This window comes from Periplaneta americana, chromosome 9 (assembly GCF_040183065.1).
Source record: "Periplaneta americana isolate PAMFEO1 chromosome 9, P.americana_PAMFEO1_priV1, whole genome shotgun sequence".
Lineage (NCBI taxonomy): Eukaryota > Metazoa > Arthropoda > Insecta > Blattodea > Blattidae > Periplaneta > Periplaneta americana.
Window position 1 is genome coordinate 15,116,016 of NC_091125.1, and position 17,433 is coordinate 15,133,448.

The following is a 17,433-nucleotide window of genomic DNA, read 5'->3' on the forward strand; positions in this document are numbered from 1 at the left end:
ACTAAGCTATTTCTGAGAGACAAATATTGTCGGAATTTTTTGTCTGAGTTTGCATTAACAAAATAATAAATAGTAACAAGTACAACTGATTAATTTTAATTGACTCGATTATTCGATTAAATATATATTTGATCGATTATTCCTAAAACAGAAATTCACCGATTAATCGAATAGATTAATAGATTAAATCCCACAACACTAATTCTGCAGTGTTTGGGAAAAGTGATATAAGTCAGTTTTCACAAACTTCTTTTGATAATTTATTGACAACTTACACTGGTTTATGTCGATTTGATTTTTTTCTGTATGAATTATTGTAGTGGGAGGATACCTATGTATTTTTTTCCAAGCGAACAGATGTTCCGTAAGTTGTCAATAAATTATCAAAAAAAGGTTTGTGGAAACTGACTTGTGTCACTTTTCCCGAGCACTACAGAATTATCAGTGTAGATTTATTGCTGTTTTCGTCCACTTATGAAGCTGAGTAAAACTAATTCAAGAATTCAAGTGTCATGCTGCACCTGTTGATGTGGAACTTTGAAAATAACAAGGGAAGGAATTCAGAGACATCGCTGTGGAATATCAGATTTGGTTTTCACAATTTTTTAATCTTCATTGACGATGATCATTACGGCTTTGGTGGTGATGCCGAAGAGGAAGAGCACAAGATGCCAACACAGCAATTTCATCATGGTTGGCTTAAGAACCATTTCCTCCGGAAAGGAAAACGAATAAATCTATGAATACAATCTGGAAAGAGTGTACATATTCCGGATATTTTGTATGCTGAGATAAAGAAAATTTTAATCTGTTAAGAAAGGATATTGAGAGATAAATTATTTATACATATAATTTAACAAAGTACGAGGGAGGTTGCTAAGAGGCGAGATCTAAGTATTGAAATTGATTATCTAATAATTTTAATGAGAGAACTTGTGGAGAAAAACGATTACAATATACGAGTATGTGATTGAACTTCGAGAAATTTCATTGAGGCATAAGCAGGGCCGGGTATTTATGGAGATCGTGAAAATCGCGACATAATAGATATACAATAGATTTTTACTAATATTTACGTATTAAGTGATTCTGATTAATAACAGGCGGATAAAACAATCGCGACAAATCGCGAAATAGAGTTCTAGTAGCGAAATATGAAAAAATTCGCGATTACTATTGCGTCGTTTTATAACGAATTTCACATTCTGAGTTTTTTTCGGATATTTTTGTTGAATTTGTAATATATCCAAGTAACCTACATTACATGGTATTCCAGATGTTCTGATTACATTAGTGAACTCAAGAGACGGAGAATTCAACATTTCACTAATAATTTGAAAGTGTTAATTTAAGGGCTGCAAGTTTTTTTTTTTTTTTTTCGTTTTTAATGAATGTGTTTTAAATAGTCTGAATTCAACAAATATTATCTATTGACCGATAACGCACCTTTACCAGAAGCTAACGATCCTTTAATGTTAATTATTTGGAAAATAATATTCATACTGAGTTAATAGGGCCTACTCCAATTTCAAAATAATTGTATTTTCCAAAATTCGCGTTAATCTCCGCCATGAGTACAAATCAATCTCCAACAATCTCCGCCGACACCAATATTAAAAAACACGAATGATAAAATTGATCTCCATAAATACCTGCTCCTCGGTATAAGCTTTGTGTAAAGCCAAACATCAATTTTCAAGGCGTATTTGATGTGGCTTACGAAATTATGAGAAAAAATAGAAGCGTCGCCTCTCGAGCTATTATTCACCGCATTGTACCACCAGACGATTACTATACAAATTTTAAAGTGAAAATCGTTGTCATTTATTGAAAAAATATGTAACGAGTGTCATTTTGTAGAAAAAATATCTTCTTATCAATGTCGACTTGGTAGAGTCGCTTTCCTTCAGGACATCGAGAAAAGAGAACAACCTTCTCCTTAGAGTGGGCTTTGTTACTAACACATCACATTCACTCCATTTTATTATGATGATATTTATTATAGCCTAAATAAGGGTGGCGATCTCGTTTCCATGTAACTTAGGCCTATATTCTTCTAACAGAGCTTTAAGAACAGTTCCCGAAATCGAAATCTAATGATTAGTCTAATATACTTCTGCATATGCATGAACAAATACGAGCAAGAAAGATCTCCAACAGTTCCTTTTATGTGTCTTCTTCATGAATGTGCGTCGAAATACGCTAACGTTCTGCTAATTGAACAATGACGTGGAGTGTATACACAATCAATAAAGGATATGCTGGAGCGGGCTCGCAAGGACTCGTGCGAGCCCTTTGTTGTTGTTGTTGTTCTTCTTCTTCTTCTTCTTCTTCTTCAATTCAAGGGATAAGCATATGCCTATTCCGGCTTCATAGTGTATCCGTCCAACGCTTCCTAGGTCTTCCCGGATGTCTTCTCCCTCTAGGTCTATAATTCATCATTCTTCTTGGGATTCTTTCTGGTGTCATTCTATTGACATGTTCTGCCCACTGATTTCTATAATTCTTAATTTTTTCTTCTAGAGAAAAGATCATCAATTCCTCTCTTATTTTATCATTTCTAATTTTATCCGATATAGTACACCCCTCGACTGACCTTAGAAACTTCATTTCAGCGGCTTATAAATTTTTACTGTCAGCTGCAGTCATCGATCAGGTTTCTGATCCAAATAGCAAAGATAGTACTGCCATTACTTTATAAAATTTAATTTATGTTTCTTTTCTTGCTTTATTTTTCAAATTTCTGTTTATTGTATCACGCAGCTGCTGAAATAAGGGGAGTTTATATTTGCAGTCACTTTCATATTTATACGTGAGCTGAGTACCTAGGTATTTAAAACTTGTTACTTGTTCTAGAGGAGTGTCATTTAAAACAATTTTTGTCCTTACGCTGTATTTCCCTTGAAAAGCCATTGTTTTGGTTTTATTTATGGAAATTTTAAAATTATATTTTTCACACACTTTCTGTAGTTCACACACCGCTCTCTGCAGTTCACTTTCAGTTCTACTTACAACGATTTGGTCATCAGCGAACAGCATCGTCTTAAATGTAAAATTAGGTGCTATATGAATTCCTCTATTAATTCCAAAATTCCACTCTCTCACTAAATCATCGATATAAATTAAAAACAACGTAGGGAACAAACTACAACCTTGTCTTACACCTTGATTTACTGAAATTTCTTCACTATATTTTCCATATCCAATATTGATCTTTCAGTACTTTAATTAAATGGTTAGGATAGCCTCTTCGAATCATAATTTCCCAAAGTGTTTCTCTATTTACACGATCAAAGGCTTTCTCATAATCAATAAATGCCATATGAGTTTCTAGATTGTATTCTCTTCTTTTTTCTATCAACTGTTTAACTGTGAAAGTAGCATCTGTACAAGATGCGTCCCTTCCTAAATCCATTTTGTTCTTCTAGCAGTAAGACATCTGAAATGTTTCTTAATCGTTTATTCAAAGTCCTGTAGTCCTGTAGCCTGTATTTAGAAGACTATAATTTTCACATTTGTTCCTGGCACCTTTTTTTAAAATATAGATATTACTCGAGCATGTGACCATGGCCTTGGTACTTGACATGCATTCCATGCCCTTTGCTAAATACTATATTTATATATAGAGTTGTAAAGCTGCGGTAGACTACCATAGAATACGAAATAGCAGTGTAGAATACAGTAGGCCTATATTCCTAGTTGCATTCGTAGAAGACAATGCAACTTTAGATACACTAAGGCTCTGGTAGTTGCATGAACAACAGGCGATGATATCTAGATATAATAAGCAGATTCTATGGCATAAGGATCATAAGGCTTCGTGTCTAGGGGTCAGCATTCCTGACTATAAATCATGAGATCTGGGGTTCGACTCTCGTCCTGAGATGGACATTTGTCCTTAAAAATACTATTTAATATTTTCACTTGTAAAAATTGAGAAACTTAGGATGCTATGCATAGACATTTCGCTAGCCCGCGCTATCGACTGATTACTTGTACAGGATTCATATCATATCATATCATATCATATCATATCATATAGCTAACAGTGGTTTATGAATACGAAAAACGTTAGTACGCTGATCATCCACCGGAAGCCCGCGCTAAGAATGTCTATGAATATGGCCCTAAGTGACTATATGAAGGATTTCTGTAAGCAGGAGCACCTCAGTGTTCAAGTAAAGGTTCTCAGAATGAATCCTACTTATGAAATATGGAAACTATACGTTATAAAAGTCATCAGCAATAAGGAAGTCAAATGCAAACATTGCGTATCGATTTACCGCAATGGAGTATCAACTCAACCCTGAAGTTATTTAAAGAAACAAATATCAAGAGTCCTTCAATAACTGTCTATTAAAAATTACAAAATATTACATAGGTTGCAGGAACATATTCTGACTTTTTTTTTTAGATAATCTTTACAATTATGTTCACAATTTTGAATAACATGTTCAGTCTCTATGATCAAATTATCAATAGTATTGTCCAAATTGTGTGGAGGGTAATTAAACTTGTAACCTTTGTTAAGAATGTCCAATTCATCAGTAGAGAAAGCTACATTGGAAAGATTAATGGTTCTTTGTGCCGTATGAGTATTCACATTGTGAACAACTTCATTTTGTTTTAACAACGAATCCAGCTTATTACGTAAAACGTCATGCTTTTTTGCCATAATGATCTCAAGTTTTTCAGAAAGGTGGTATTGAATAAGGTCCCATATGGGTCCAAAATATTGTGCAGCCGCAAGGTGTGTTTGATATAGCTTTCTATTCAAGTACTCTTTCTTACAATATAAGAATTTAATTTCATTATTAATACGTAATATTTGTGCTTGCTCTTTTGTTCTTTTAGAAGCAAAGTTGTTAGCTTTTATATGAATAGTAGCATATTTAGGAATCACCCTGTGAGCTAAACATTGTTTGTTAAACTTAATATTTGCTATTGTGTTATATAATTTGGTCTTTATATTCAAGCAAGCGTGAAATGTTTTTGCCTGAATGGCATTACAAAATTTGAAAGGCATGTTGGTCCGACAAGTTAACAAATTTAAAGAAACAAATATCAAGAGTCCTTCAATAACTGTCTATTAAAAATTACAAAATATTACATAGGTTGCAGGAACATATTCAGAATATGTTCCTGCAACCTATGTAATATTTTGTAATTTTTAATAGACAGTTATTGAAGGACTCTTGATATTTGTTTCTTTAAATTTGTTAACTTGTCGGACCAACATGCCTTTCAAATCCTGAAGTTATTACTTAAAAAATGTATGTAAGTCAACTTGACTATGAATTTAAATTATAATAAGGTTAATGTGAACATTAAATCAAATTATATACCTGAGATTGGAAATAAATTAATAGTGATGTGTGTTGGAGCATGTTTTCCTAGGCCAATTAGTGACGGACCTTTAAACCGTTGTCGTGCGTCAGTCTCCGTTGACGTCCCTCTGCTTGCTGTGGTTACAGGTTTAGAGAGGGGAAACGGGAGTAACGGGACAAGATGGTGTGGGGGGATGATGTTGCGATGTTGAAAGAAAAAATTCTGGTTACAGATACAAATATTTATTTCAATAATTAGTTCCTTCACTGGGTCGTGGGCAGGGGAAACGGGAGTTTCGTTAAAATCTCGAATATTGAAATATTTGTTCCTATGACTCTGATTGAGGCTAATTGAAGCTGTGACAGAGCTAGGACGGGAGATATAAGAAGTTAGAGGTAACCAGAGTGTCTGGAAAGAGGTGAAACTAAGCGATTATGACGAGTAAGAGGGAGATGTGAACTAGGTACCTTCACCTATCGAGCTGGGCCTAAGTCGTTGATTTGTTTGATGATGATGATGATGATGATGATGATCAGTGGCGGTTCCTCTATATGAGCACACGAGCACGTGAACACCTTAAAAACCAACAATAATCGTACATATTACTGTATTAATATTATTACATCTATTACTTTCCAATGTGTAATGACGTTTCTACATATTTCGTCTCGAGAGAATGTCCCGTTCGTGTGTCGTGTGTCTTTAAATCTCCATTGGACCGGTTGACAGCAGCTCGCACAATTTTTCCGTAGCAGGGTAGAATAGCCTCAGGCGAGAATATTTTCTGGTTTGTTACAATGGTTACAATAGCTCTGCTCGCAAAGGTCTTAACGTGCTAATGACAGAGAAACAGAGATGCTCCATCTCTCTTGGGTCTGGCATCCTGTTCCTTTCTCACTCTTTCCTCGTTTTCTCTCTTTACTGTTTCTTTTCAAAATACCGATACGCACAGGGGCTGATTCTGTTGTCTTTTGTTCAGCAAAGTAAGCAACACACGTGTGTAAAGTTGTGAGGGTGTTAAATTAAGAGAGGATTAAAATAATCCTCCGTAGCACAATGACATAAGATCGATTAAGTACATTGGCTATGTTGGCCGTGGAAAAAAACTTTTTAACAACATTAGAGTTATTGATAAATTTGCATCTCTCAAAACTAGGCGCATGGAGTTTCTCTACAAATAAATCTAGATCTTCAACAACAGCAGTGAAGGTGAGTCCTATGAATTAATTTTGCTCTACTCTTGTTTAATGGTTTTAATTTTGGTGTATATGCGTAGATTTGGTATATGCATATTAGAACTCGTTTATCTCTGACGTGTGACTCACCTATACGAGAATAGCCTATATCAGTGTGTTCATTACCAATATTTTTTTTTTGTGAACACCCATCCAAGAAAGGCACGAGCCGCCACTGATGATGATGATGATGATGAAGTATGAAATGTTCTTAAATAAAGAACAGTGACATTTGTTATTCTAAATTTTTCTCCAGAAACTTGAGCAGATGCCTAAGAGCCTCATCGAACAGATTACTATGGATCACCAAGCCGCGACACAGCGCGTGTAGATCGTCTGCTACATAATGTGACGACATGTCAGCGCTTATAGCAACTCCTTGCTTCATTGTCTCAGAAAGTGTCTTCTAAATCTAACTTCCTAACTACGGGCTTTTGTGCAACAGCATTTTAAAAGTTCTTTGCTTAACATCTTGAAAGACATTCCTCCATGCCGCAGCTTCTTTCGAAGCTATCGTGTACTATTCTTGTGTTTTTCTTACTAGCGACAAAGGAAATGGCTGGGGCGGTCATAAATCCACGAGTAGTCAGACAACTTTAATCGAAGAGAGATCACACGCAGAAACGAATGTGAAGTATAATGCTGCTTATTTCTAAATATATTTTCTAGCAAACACCACATCACTATAATTGCATGTGACTGAATCAGAATTCAGTTCAGTGATTCAGTTCGGTCTCAGTTTGGTTGGTGTCTAACAGCCAGTTTTACTATCCACAATTAACATATCCTGAAGAACTGCATGTCTTAAAAAATTCAAAATTCTATTTTCTTAATGTGACCATTGTTAGTGATTTGTGATGTCAGTAAAATTGACCGCACGATTGGAATTTGAGATTTTGGCCCCTCAACTGATTGAGTATATTGCCGAATACATGACGACGATCTACGCAGTTGACTATCTCCAATATATGAGTATTTCAGAAAATTACCAAGCATTATTCTAGTTTTATATGCATTTCCTAAATATTTTTAGTAGAATGGTAGTTAATTTGACTGTATAATCACGCATTTTCTAGACTATGTTGGAAAGACTGGACTTGAATACTTCATCAAAAAGAAGTACTGAGTACTGTTTAATAATCACAAATTTGTTACAGGATGATGTCTGTAAAATTCAGTCGTGTAAAATTTTTGGATCAAACTATTACAAATAAAAACTAAAAGGTTTTAGTTACAGAAATAGGTTAACTTACCTCGTAGGTCTACTTAGCAGTTCTTAACCCCCAAATATTTTAAGTAACAGGTATATTTTATATGTGCAGATATTATTCTATTCTTTATATAACATTTGCATTAGTGTTTATGTATTAAATTCCATGTCTATATTTTTCAAACACATATTTTTTTAGGTCTAATATAGTATCGTTGGGATTAAAACTATAATCTTTCCGATTGCTTATTATTTGTCGACAATTTCCGTAATGTTCATTTTCACAGTTGGATTTTTAAAAACTCGAAGACACTGGCTACAGCACTTTTTTAGTAGAGGTAAAAGGAAAGGATGATCGAAACTGTGAAGTTCTAGCTAGATGATGTCTTTCGAAATAAAAACACTAACAAGTGTTTGATATGCAGATAATTATTAGTATGACTGACTAATCAGGACATTTCTACATTCTCCTTATAAAATATATAAATGTATATTATGTATATGTATGCCCTTTTAAAGGAAGTGAGAAATCGTTTAACTGAAGATAGTCTTTTCTACTGATTCTAATGGGACAGCTCCAGATTTAACGAGACATTAGAAAATTATGAGCTATTAATTTAATATTTTAATAATAAAATTTGACAAAAGATAGGACCTTTCTGTAAAAGTCGCAATTTTGTCACTCATATGGTGCAGTTCGCTGGTGGTTAATAAGAGACTGAAACTATACAATCATTAGTGACAAATGAAATTTCTTTCACTTGTTCAATGACGACAATTTGAAAGCTAAAGTAACTTTACATTATTTAAATATAATTATACATTGGAAGTGTACACAGTTAAAGAATACCGTATGTGTTGGAACCTGATAGTCGTGAAGAACTGTACGGAATTTAATTAGTTTAGCTAATGGTGCTAATGTATATAATAGAATTATATTACTTTTCAATAAATATTTTTTCTAAACACTCAATGTTATATCAGATGTATGTATCTTGCACAAGAACTTTATCGGTTGGAGGTATAATTCTGAAAATAACTATTTATTTTAGTTTTAGTTGAGAATACGATCTATCCTGCGTATTTTGTCATTAAGATAAGTGTACCAAAGGCTAACACTTTAAGAAACAAACTATGAATTTTGCTTCATTACAGGCAAGTTAGTTATTTATATGAGTTTGTACGGGTATTAGGGACAACTTATTTCTGTAAATTGGAGAATCACACAAACAAAGGCTATATGAAGAGCAATTTTATTTATTTTTTTTTTCAAATAAGCATGTTACTTGCACCAATAGTTGACACGTCAAAAATCGCTTTGTCCCAAAGGCTGACACATACATGCTCCAAAAGCTGACACTTAACATAAACATTTCTGTATGAGTTAAATTAATTTATCACTGACAAATAAAACATTTATATTAAACAGAACAGGGAAACAGTTCAGTTATAACAACAATATTGAAAAAAAAAAGGAAACTTAACTTTGAAATACTGTATATCATATAATGTCCTAAATTCGTAATATAGTTCTTACTGTAACAAAATTACCAAACTTTGAGATCAATTTAAGTCAATGTGACACGATGTTTTACCATTTTTTTTTCATTTGATATATTTGTTTCTCATTGTCATATTTTGGAAGACTGATTTTTCCGAGGATATCTTTTGAGTTATACCATAGTTTGTTCTCTATTCGTGGCCATTTCCATCCATTGCTACTCAATAACACTGCTTTAACATAAACTGTGTTTTCGTTTGTATTTAAAACAAAACCCGGAAGAATTATTCTTCGTATTATACAATTACATAATCATTTACTTTTACCTTCATTGAAGTAATATTACGAAAGAAAGTTGACTTCTCTACACCCCAGTCATCTCCTTCGGATTCTAGCAACACATCAATAGAAGAATCAGATGATTCTTCAGAAGATGTCTCTTTCCTTCTTTATTTAGTAGCACCTTTTTCTGTTCCCTTGTCTCCTTGTTTTCTTCTCTTTTCTTTCGTCTTTTTCCTCTTATTTTTCTATACAATCCTCTTCTGTATTCTTTGCATGATATTTTTTCCACTAATAGAACTAATAGAACCTTGTCTTAATTCTTTTGTTAGGTATGCTTGTTTTCTGAGATCTAAAGTGTGCATTTTTTAAGGGAAAATGAATTGTTTGAGCAGAACCACTTACTCTATTTCCTTCTTGTTCTTTGTATCCTGAAAGATTATTTGGAGTTGATACTACTGATTGAGAGCTGTATTGTCTAAAGTTGACCAACCTGCATGCGCAGGGAGTGATGCGTGGCAGCAAGACGAAGATGACGTTCACAGTAACGGGAGCGTCCAAGTTCTCGCAGCGTAGTGTGGTGCAGTTTCTAGCCGCCGAAGGCGTTTCACCAATTGAAATTCGTCGCCCTATGAAGAAGGTGTACGTGGACAAGTGCATGTTGCGCGCCCGAGTGTATGAGTGGACAAGGCGATACCAACAAGAGCGAACATCACTGGAGGACGGTCCGCGCCCTGGCCAAGTCCCACACAGTCATCACGGAAGAAAATATTGTTGCAGCAGACAATCTCATCCGGGCAGATCGTAGGTATACAGTGGACGAAGTGACTCTGAACCTGAATATCAGTCATGGATCTGCATACTCAAAAATCCACGACCGATTGAAGTACCATAAACTGCGCGCAAAGTGGGTCCAAAATGACTCACAAATGAGCAGAAATAACACCGAATGGGACTGAGTTTCCAACATCTGATGATTTATGAACAGGAGGTGGAGGCTTTCTTGGAAGGTATTGTGACGGTGGAATGTAACATGGTGCAACTACGAACCGCAGAGCAAGCGACACAGCATGCAGTGGAAGCACGGCACATCACCATGCCCAAAAATGCAGAAACTTCACAACTGCAGGCAAGGTGATGCTCATGCTGTTCTTTGACTCAGAGGGTCTATTACTCTACCACTTCATGGAGAGAGGAGAATCTGTTACCTCCGCTCGATACTCCGAAATCCTCCGTACTGAATTGCGTCGTGCCGTCAAAAACAAGCGACCTGGACGTTAGCGTGAAGGTGTCATTTTGTTACACGACATTGCGCGACCATACACAGTTCGGCACACCATGGACACCATTCGAGACCTGCGCTGAGAGGTGCTTGAACATACTCCTTACAGCTCGGACTTGTCACCTTACGTCTTCCAGATTTTCAGCAAGCTCAAAATTGACCTGGAAGGGCGCCGGTTTGCTACGGTTGGTAACGTGATTGAGGCATTGCAACAGTGGCACCACCAGCAGCTGAAAGAGTTTTATGAACAATATATAACAAATCTGGTGAGCAGGTGGGATAATTGCCTAAACACTGGTGGGGATTATTTTGAAAAATAAAATTCTTGTGAGGAGAAAAACATTTTTCATTTTCATTTTACTGACCCTCGTACTGGGGCCTGGGGTAGCACTGTCATTATCATCTCTGTCCTGGCAATTCTTACAATTCTTGTACCTTCATCTTCAATAATTAATACCTATCTTTCCCCTGAAGGACATGGTGGAGGCAATAGTGAACTCTTAGCTAAATTAGGAACCTATAAGAAAAACAAAGTATTCTAATGGAACATTCCTTGCAATTACCATAATAAAACGAAGTGATTTCAGTGAAAGTAGAGATTTTTTAACTTCAAGATGAACAAGAAAAAGGTATTATTTTTTAATAGCACAGAATCTCACAGTGACAAAAATATTCATGTGAGAGGAATAAAATTAATGAAAACCAGAATTATTAAAATTTTAATATGAAACCCCGGTATAGATACAAAAAAAATTAAATGTATTTTAATGATTATGATAAAAGTTTAAGAACTTCAGACAGAAGAATACAAGGAAAGTATTTGCTGAAATAGGCGATTTAAAATTATTACTTGGGTGACAGAAAATCCTGTCAGTCTTATGAACAAAATTTTTTAAACTGCTCTTATAGTTGACACTCCCTGTCAGCTTTTGGTAGAGAACTTCCTATTGCCAGAAGATTTAAATACCAGGTTCTTGTAACGTTTCTGGAATAATATGAACAAAAAACTCATATAAATGCGAATTTTTTTTATTTCACCAAAGCCTGACACATTGTGTCAGACACTGGAGCATCTGTAAAATTAAGAGTACCAATGGCCGACACCCCTGTGGCAGGTTATTCTAACTTCATCTTCAAACAAACCATGTTCTTACTATCTTCTGCATTCAATTTTACATATTCAATATTAATAACAACTTAAAATTCCACATGAAATTGGCATTTATGATTAAAATAATTGTATGTGCACGCTTACCGTTTTGCTTAACAATAATGGCTATTCCAAGCAAAATTATACAACAGTCTACTTTATGTAGCATCCATATGTTGAATTCAGGTATATTTCCAGGAGAATACTGTGCGGTGTTGCCAAGATAACAGGAAGTTAGAACTACTTCAGAAATTCTGTTTCTGACTACATACAATCTTATTACGACACATTGAAGCTGAAAGTGTCAGGCATTGGGTTAGTGTCAGCTTTCGGTGCAGTTATCTTATGCCAATCTAAAAGTGAAGACAAATAGGGACAGCTTACAAGTAAGTCACTATTTTCCCTTGTATTTAAAATTTCAGTGTTTATTCATTGAATAATTCATAAGACAATTGCTATATCTACATCACTAATTCAAAATATACAAAAATATCAACAAATCTATTAAATTTTTATGGAGAAATCTCTGTACATAGGCTAGATCAGTGGTCGTCAGCACTCGCTGAAATGTGCAAGGGGTATGCGGTGCTTTCCCGTGCGCACCGTCGTGCAACAGGGAGAGATAGAGAGCATACCCGCTAGCAGCTACGAGAGCACTATAGTGCACAGCGTTTTCCGTGGGTAAGAGAGGCTAGCCCCAGCGTGCTCTGTGCTGACGACCCCTGGGCTAGATTTATGGCATGACAAACACTGTATTCCCGTATCATGGGAAAAATACTTTATTTCTGTAAAAACTCGAATTCTTCAGTACTACAATACTTTATTTTTATGATTCGTGCATTAAGGAAGGAAACAACGCTATAAAATATTTATACATTTCCAATATCAACCATAGTTTCTAGGAATTATTATAATTTGCCTTAAAATTTCGTTAAACTAATTACAGTCGTAATTTTCAAGCTTCCTAGCAAATAAAATATGTTTTGACAGTTTACCATTGCACTTTAACTTTGCACATAATTATTAAATACATTAACTCAAGACACAAACCGTGTTAGCACTTTTTGTTCGAGCGATCTGTTTCCACCAGAACATTTTTTACTGCATCTCCGTTAGTAATAAGCACTGAACACTCCTCCAACTGGTGCTAGATGGCTTTAGCACTCGTGGGAAACGTGCTGATAGGCTGCTATCTACATACTCAAGAGTGGTACAATCCAAGTTCAACCCTTGTGCTACAATGGGCCAGCTCTAGTCACCCTTTCAAGTAGAGTTCTTGAGAAATACTATATGGGGAACATAAAAGCCGACGCACTACAACACAGCCCCGTCTCTTGATAACCGCTTCCTTCGTTGCGGGCGAGTGCATTAAGGTTGCCTCAGTTAGGAGAGGTTCACACATCCGCAAAAAAATACACACAAGGATTTCGTACATACTGGTATTGTTTAGATTAAAAAACACGAAGAAACTGAGAATTAGCAGAATGGAAGATACCAGCATTCATACACCTTTTATCAAGTCCAAATTTCATTGTTAAATTTAGATATAATAATAATAATAATAATAATAATAATAATAATAATAATAATAATAATAATAATAATAATAATAATAATTATTATTATTATTAAAGCTCTTGGCTGCTGTATTTAAAATATAGTATCGCTGCACTCTGTCCTGACAAACAATTTTCCAGTCTTCATAGATTTCTAAAATTTGTAGGTCTTCCATCCGGTTGTCCAAATATCTAAACCTAAGTCTTCCCAGTGGTCTTTTCCGTAAAGGATTTTCTGTAAACACCCTTTTTACTCTTATTTCTATATGTGTATTGTACTGGTTTCAAATATTACTTTTCTAAATCACTTGGATACAATGTCGACTTGGAGTGATTACAATTTATCAAGATCCATCTTAGGATGATATAATTAAAATATAAGGTTTCCAAAGCTTTCTCGGTTCATTCCAGATACAGCTTGTGAGCATTTCTATTTTTGATAGTGTCTGGACCAAAATAAATACCTAATGCAGTACTGCGCAGAGTGCAATGCAGTAACGGAGTATTCTAAATTATTGCAAATGTTTCGAAATTATTACTGTTTTGTTCCGCTTTATATTTGCACAGTCAGCTATTTACTTCTAGATATTTAATCAGTTTTTCTTAGACAATATACTGTATTAGTACCTTTTGAGCCCATTGTGATCTTATCTTCTATCATTCTTTTTGCATGTGTGCTTTTTGTATTTGTATCTGCAATTTTATTTCTATTTCTTATTTGCTTTTTATTTCCGGATTTGTTTCTTTTTTTTTGTATATGTCTATTTGTATTCTGGTGGTTTGGTAGGGAAGATCTCCTGGCCTTAACTCCGCCAGTTTAAATAAATAATAACTAAATAATGATTAAATTTATTACACTATGTACTTAGATCCTAGTGACTTAAAATAGCTAAATCCCGTTGTAAAGAATAATAGCCATCAACTAAGAAAAATATAAGATTATTTATCTACTCCCCCGCGGTGTGGGTTGTAGCTCCATCTTGCTGCATCAATTTTGTCGTTGGAGGGGTAAGTTTGTGTCGCGACAAAATCGACGCAAATCCCGCACGAATGGTGTAATAATGAGGTCTCTGCAGAGTAGGCCTACCTGGTTTATTGTTTTTGGATTCTGTGTAGCATCCTTGACGAAATAAGGGTTCAATATTCCATGACCGGATACGGCGCACCAAATCGTAACCCGCGCACTGTGCAGTGGTTTCTGTATAACGACAACAGGCCACTCGAACCCTAAAAACGAATTGCCTGTCGGTTGCAAGATGAATACCGGCATGGCTTTCATCTGAAAACCGTATGTTCAGAAGAAATCTATCGAGCTCGCTCATCCCTTTGTGTTAGACGCTGAGAAAACTGAATGCGATATGTAAATCCACCAAGCTAGCTCTTTAAACTTCCTCCGAACAGACCTATCGCTCAAACCAAATTTCAGTTATGTTCGTCGTAGATTACGCTTTGGGGACTGTAACAGCCGTTGGAAACGTCGTCCATGATTATCATTTGTGGTGACGGTTCTTGGGCGCTCTTTTGTCCCCTTTCGTTGACATAAGACTGATCCTGTATGAAGGAACTTGTCAACGACAGCTAACATTGTTCTGTTATTTGGTACCTCATTATTAAATCGCTTTAACGTGAAGCAAACTTGGCCCATTCTGACGTCCTACTTCGTATGACCAGAAATAATGTTCCACGATCAACATTTACTTGTAGAGTTTAATAAAGAACTGTTTTCAGAACATTGGAGGAGTAGTAGGAGGAGAAAGAAGAATAAAGTGCGTAAGATTTGCTAATGATATGGCGTTGTTAGCAGAAGAGGAGACGATACTAAGTGGTATGCTACTGGAGCTAAATGACAACTGTGAGCAGTATGGAATGAAGATAAATGCAAATAAGACAAAGAGCATGGTCATAGGAAGAAAAATAAAGAAGGTAAGCTTTCGAATTCTAAATGAGGCTGTACAGCAAGTAGACAGTTTCAAATACTTGGGATATACTATAAGCAGTAACAAGAACTGCTGCCAGGAAGTCAAAAGGAGGATAGCAATGGCCAAGAAAGCTTCTGCGAACCTCTGATAAAAGAACTAAGGAAGAGACTAGTGAAGTGCCTTTTGTGGCATTATATGGGGCAGAAACATGGACATTACGGCGAATAGAAGCATTTGAAATGTGGATATGGAGAAGAATGGAAAGTGTGATGGATTGACAGAATAAAAAATGAAGCTGTGTTGGAAAGTGTGAATGAAAAAAGAATGATGCTGAAATTAATTAGGAAGAGGAAAATGAATTGGTTGGATCACTGGCTGAGAAGGAACTGCCTTCTGAAGGATGCACTGGAAGGAATGGTGAGCGGAAGAAGAGTTGGGGATATAAGAATATATCAGATGATAGACGACATTAAGATATATGGATCATATGCAGAGACAAAGAGGAAGACACAAAATAAGAAAGATTGAAGGAAGCTGTGTTTATAGTGAAAGACCTGCCCCTGGGCAGAGCACTGACTGAAATGATAAACACCTTGAGGGTGGCGAGACCTCATATAATGAATATGTGATGTACCTTCTCCTCTGTTGTGAGAATCATAATTGCAGAAATCAACATACTACTGAATTCATAATAGGCCTATGTCAAACTACTATATGCAATAAATAAATACTTCGTTGTTAGGGAAACGTAGACAGCAGATGAGCAATAATTTCAGTGTCGTTTGTTTTTCCCCATACCGTAGCTGTGTGAATAGCGCATTCGCTTTCCAATCAAGTGGTATGACGTGGAGAATAGAAGAAACTTATCTTCTCTCTATGGGATTCAGTAGTTTGTCCATTGTCTTGTGATTGTCCTGTGATGTCTCTGCGGTGACGCTGCATCATGCTGATCCCATGACCAGGGAGGCCCGCATTTTGAGATGTCTGGTGTACGATCAAATGAATCTCTTCCCCTTCCCGCAATGGTGTGTAGGTCGGGGAAAAGGGAAGATAAAGGCGAATAAGAAAGAAATATATTTACATGTTCTACAAATTGCAAGACGCATAGTTTTGGAACCAATGAATTTAGAAATGAAAAACACAATAGTGTCACTTCCAGCGGGACATTTAAGAAAATGTTCTGTCAAGATAGCGCTGAATGACTATTTAAGTAACTATAGGTATCTAATGACTAAAGCCACTATCTCTGCCTGTCTGATAGAAACAGAAGACACTCTGAGGGTGACAGTAGATCAGTAATGAGTGTATCCGTGTTCTAGTCCACCGCGAAGTGCGGGCAATGAAACAGCCTGGAGTCTGCCTCGAGGCATCGGCATACTACAGCGAACAAGAGTGGTGTTCTCTTTCTTGTTTATTCTTTCATCTCTGCTAGCACTTGCTGCGAGGGCAATGAACCCAAGTTTAAGTTCACTACTCACTTATCCCATATGATAAAAATGTTACCGATTTATGAAGTTGCATTTTTGTAATAACTTACGACGACTTCTTATAAGACTATAAAGCATACTGCGCAGCGGAATACGAGACTCCGTATCTTGAACAGTTAAGGTACTTCGGGATTATTCAGTTAAATTTTATTCATAGTCCTTAACATTTCCACACACAATGTAGCGTTTTAACTCGATACAGTAACCTACTATCTATTATTCTCTACTCAATTCAATTCAATTTATTATTCGAATTTACGTTCAGAAGCTCTGCAATAGAATAAAAGAATTTTTAGATGACCAATTACAAAATATTGATTCAAAACTTTTGATACATAAATTGTAATATTGACTGGGAAGCTTATTATGTAATTTCATTCCCATAACATGGCATGATGAGTCTTTCCACGGTAAAAGATTCCGCACGTAAACTAAAATATCTTTGGTAAGAATATGCAATTCATTAAGAGCGAGCTAGACTATAAA

At 35.7% G+C, this 17,433-nt stretch overlaps 1 protein-coding gene across 3 annotated transcripts in view; it reads right to left on the bottom strand.

The window, feature by feature from the left end:
* Positions 1–17,433, bottom strand: part of wb (wing blister) — a 1,096,738-nt gene that overhangs the window by 890,908 nt on the left and 188,397 nt on the right. The window lies entirely within an intron of this gene.